Source organism: Tamandua tetradactyla, chromosome 15 (genome assembly GCF_023851605.1).
Source record: "Tamandua tetradactyla isolate mTamTet1 chromosome 15, mTamTet1.pri, whole genome shotgun sequence".
Taxonomy (NCBI): Eukaryota; Metazoa; Chordata; class Mammalia; order Pilosa; family Myrmecophagidae; genus Tamandua; species Tamandua tetradactyla.
In genome coordinates this window covers 52308461-52313501 of record NC_135341.1, presented here as the reverse complement: position 1 = coordinate 52313501, position 5041 = coordinate 52308461, and positions in this window count along the sequence as shown.

Sequence of the window (5041 nt, the reverse complement as noted above, 5' to 3'; positions counted from 1 at the left end):
TAAAAACTTCCTAAATATTTTTCTCTCCTCTAGCTTTCAAAGGGATTAATAAACAAGGAAAGAATTGTCAGACTAGAAACAATTTGCACTTTTCATGGAAAATTAACCTGCATATGCATATATAAAGTAGGTGATTGCAAACAAATAGGAAAATTATCAGCTCTTCTCTCTATGTGGAGATTCTTTTGGTAATATGGTGATCAGGTTTCAAATCAGGTATAGGTCTAGAAGTAAGGCAAAGATCTGTTGATATATAGAATATTGTATAAGCAGCACTGTTCTAGTTTGCTAGCTGCGGGAATACAACACACCAGAGACGGACTGGCTTTTAATAAAAGAGGAGTTATTTTGTTAGTTCTTCAGAGGAAAGGCAGCTAACTTTCCACTGAGGTTCTTTCTTATGTGGGAAGACACAGGATGGTCTCTGCTGGCCTTCTCTCCAGGTCTCTGGGTTCCAACAACTTTCCCCGGGGTGATTTCTTTCTGCACCTTCAAAGGCCTGGGCTGAGCTGCAGGTGCTGAGATGAGGTATGCTGAGCTGCTTGGGCTGTGCTATGTTGTGGTCTCTCATTTAAGCACCAGCCAATTGAGTCAAACATCCTTCATTGCAGCAGACATGCCTCCTAGCCGACTGCCAATGTAATCAGCAACAGATGAGGTTCACGTACCATTGGCTCATAGCCACAGCAACAGAACTAGGTGCCTTTCACCTGGCCAAGCTGACAACTGAATCTAACTACCACATGTCCACCCTTGTCAACTTGGCAACTTCACGCATCACCTTAAACAATATTAAGGTGATCTTCTGGCTGTGGATCTGTGAATCTCAAAACAAGTTATCTGATGCCAATATGCAAAGGAGGACAGTCACAGAATCCATAGGGAGAAACTGGAAGGAAAACCTGCAGGGCAAACACCATTGGATTTCAAAGTCTGAAAGTCATTTATCCTTCAGCTTTAGAAAGTGGCAGCCCCACCCTTTCCAAGGGCCTATGCAGTGGCCCACCTCTTTTCCAATCAACCTCAGGGAACATTTAGGAGAACACCTTTTACTCGGCTCCACTCTCTCCAGGCATCAGGGTCACCCCTGGGCTCTCTGCCATTTCTGGGGCACATGCTCAACCCCTCCATGTGGTGGCAGCCAGGCTCTCACCAGTCCCCAAGAAGCATGCTCTACCTTCGCCAAGGCCTGAGACTGCATGACTCTTCCACTGCAACAAGGTGGGAGGCTCATCCTCACCCTTCAGGGTAAACTCACCCTCTCCATGCATATGGGTGGATCCACTCTTCTGGCCGAGGTTTCTTGGCTTCAGACCCAAACTTCCATGCAAACTCCAATTTGTCCCTTTTGTGTCCTCCTTTGCCAAGATTGGCAGTGGTTTCTTTACACCAACAGTCTCTTCAAGCCCTCCAGGACTTCTCCATCATTCTCTTCACGGTTCCTCCAAAATCTTCCCCTTAGTCATCCAAAACACCATTCCAACATATCTGGTATTTGCAAACCGCAGCAGCACCCCACTCTCCGGTACCAAATCTGTTCTAGTTTGCTAGCTGCCAGAATGCAACATACCAGAAACGGAAGGGCTTTTAAAAGGGGGAATTTAATGAGTTTCTAATTTACAGTTCTGAGGCTGAGAAAATGTCCCAATTAAAACAAGTCTATAGAAATGTCCAATCAAAGGCATCCAGGAAAAGATACCTTGATTCAAGAAGGCCAATGAAGTTCACGTTTCTCTCTCAAGTGAGAAGGCACATGGCGAACACAGTCAGGGCTTCTCTCTCAGCCAGAAGGGCACATGGCGAACCCGGCATCACCTGCTAGCTTTCATTCCTGGTGTCCGGTTTCATGAAGCTCCCCGGGAGGCTTTTTCCTTCTTCATCTCCAAAGGTCGCTGGCTGGTGGACTCTCCACTTCGTGGTGCTGCAGCATTCTCTGCTCTCTGAATCTCTCATTCTCCAAAATGTTTCCTCTTTTGTAGGATTCCAGAAACTTATCAAGACCCAACCAAATGGGTGGAGACATGTTGTCACCTAATCCAGTTTAACAACCGCTCTTGACTAAATCACATCATCCAGGGAGATGATGTGATTACAGTTTCAAACATACAGTATTGAATAGGGATTATTCTACCTTTATGACATGAAATTTGGATTAAAACATAGCTTTTCTAGGGGGCATACTTCCTTTCAAACCAGCACAAGCACTGTACACTAAAAACTACTTCAAGAGTTAAATTATTTTGTTTTGGGCAAAGATAAAAAAATTCAAAAAGAGGGCTGGCAACAGTGGCTCAGTGGCAAAGTTCTCACCTGCCGTGCTGGAGACCTGGACTCAATTCCCAATACTTGCCCATACCAAAAAAAAAAAAAAAAAAAAAAATCAAGTAGAAACTGGATGTGTGCAAAAAGTAATACTTATTTTAAATAAGTATTTAAACTAAATTTCTGGATATCTAATCAAACAAAAAAAAGTCAAATGGTTTTACACTATCTCAAGGTTTCCAGATAGAAGAGGATCCAGTAACCAGTGTTTTCATTTGCTAATGCTGCTAGAATGCAATATACCAGAAATAGAATGGCTTTTATAAAGGGTATTATTAAATTACAAGTTTACAGTTCTAAGGCTCAAGAAAGGCCAGTGGAGTCTAGAACACCTGTGTCAGCAGGGAAGGAATGTGGCTGACATCTGTTGGTCCTTTGGCTTCTGGTTTCAAACAGCTCCCTGAGGAGCATTTTCTTTCTGCATCATCAAACATTTCTGTGTGTTGGCTTTGCTTTTTTCAAAATGGTTCCCTCTTAAAAGGCTCCAGTAAGCAGATTAATACCCACCTTGAATGGGCAGAGACACATCTCCATGGAAACAACTTAATCTAAAAGATCCTACCCACAATTGTGTGGGTCACATCTCCATGGAAACAACCAAATCAAAGGCCCAACCCTAAACAATAGGTCTGCCCCCACAAGACTGCATTAGTAAAAAGAACATGGCTTTTCTAGGGCACACAATAGTTTCAAAATAGCACACCGAGGATACTGCAACTTACTCTTTATAAATCCCTTGCTTTGTGGGCACTAGCTCTGTTACTTTCCCTGAGTTTAGAATTGGTTCAATGCCTGTCCACAAATGACTTATTAATAAGCCCTACTATATTTAGCAAGGTGTGGAATCAAGCAATTTTTCCTCCAAAGAAACATGCAAATATCTTAGAGAATTGATGAGTGTCTTTATCAAAATATAGAGACAAAAAATAGAGGAACAAAAATAGAGACAAATAAAGGATACATGTGAAATGATTATTATAGGTATTGAGACCTGTAGCCTGTAGCCTGAGGTAGTTTTGTATTATCACTAATTAAAAATTAGATATGAACCTCCATTCCAACTAGAACTAATATCCAATTTTGTTTCCAGGTACAGCCCCTCATAAGATCCCTCTGACTATAGATTGGGGTGCAGCTATTAAATCTTCCCTGTATTTGGCTTATTTCATGAGAAACATGTTTTATGTTACTTCCACTTTTAGTATCTCTTCTGAGTTTCTAGAACAATGTAGAGAAAACAAAACCTAGCTTGGATTTTAAAAATTATTGATACCAATATGTCTGATGGTACAATGTGATCAGAATCTAGAATATTTGTAACTTTCCTCAAAAGAGTGCAACTGAGTAGGACAAAAGTAAAATACTCCATGCAATATTTCACAGTCCTGTCCTAGTGCATCTCCCTCCCACCACCATAACAACACATATTCCATGACAAGCACCAGGAATATTATTAGAATGTATGAGAAAAATCAGCCTTCCTTTGTGACCTTTATGCTCAATTTGCTTGATGTTTGTCTTTGGAAGTCTCACATTCTTTTTATTGAGAGTTTGGAGCTGCTAAGATCATTATGTACCTACTTATTCAAAGGTAATATTATCCATATGGATCTGTGGTTACCAACATTTTGATATGATGCATATTATTGCCTTCCCTTATATACAGGCTCAAGTAGAGACAAAAAGCAAAATAAAATTTAAAAAAATCTTACAATATCTGAAACACTTAATGCAAAAATATAGATATTTATCAAATGGTTTTTTTCTCTGTAAAGCTATGCAACATATGAGAGAACTTGATAGTACTTAATGCATGAAGGAGAAGTAAACACAAAGGTAGGTTTCACTTTAGACCTCATTTCCATAGTTATACTTCTCACCCAAATTTGATGAAATGTTTAAGCTTCTAATCTGGCATCATGTTTTTCCTACATGACTACTAAAATCTCTGCTGTATACTGAGCAGTAATGTTACAGCAGCTTCTCTAACTATTCCTAGTAGTCAACCTGGTCTTGCCCTGTGGCCACCCTTGTCTTCTATGTGTCCTTAACTTTGTCTAAACTGCTGATTTTGTTTGTCAGTGATGCTTAGCTTCCTCACCTCTGATTTCTTGGTAAATATGGGCCAGGACTCCTTAGGCTCCCCAGAAAATACCTCCAATCCCTGGACCTGCAATGGATCATTTAACTTCTTTTGAAAGTCCAAAGCAAACTCCTTGTTTTTGTTTTTCTTTGGTCCCTTTCAGTATTTTTCAAAGCTAGGAAGTCGTTGCTTCATTGAGATTAAGATAATCCTAAAAGAAAGTTGTTTGAAGTTATTTAGTCCAACCTCCTTATTTTATATGAGAAGAGAACAGTTTTGGAAAATGGAGTGAGTTGTCTCTATGCCACTAGACTGCTGGCTATTTCAGGGCAGAGGCAATGATTTATATTTCTCATTATTCATCATAGGCCCTCAAAGATGTTTGAGGAGGTATTCAAGCAAGACATGAAGGAAGGGAAATAAGAGGGAAGGAAGTAAGAAGAAAAATGGAAGATATGACAAGCGATAGATTTTAGCTCCATGAAAAAAAATTTTTTTCACAGTACACTTTCCAAGGTACTGAGCTGTCCCAATTCAAAGATGTCATTCTTTTTGAATTGATTGGTTGATGCATTCATAGATTTGTTTCTTCATAGCCTCAACATCTATACCTTCAATAAATTGGATAATACCTAC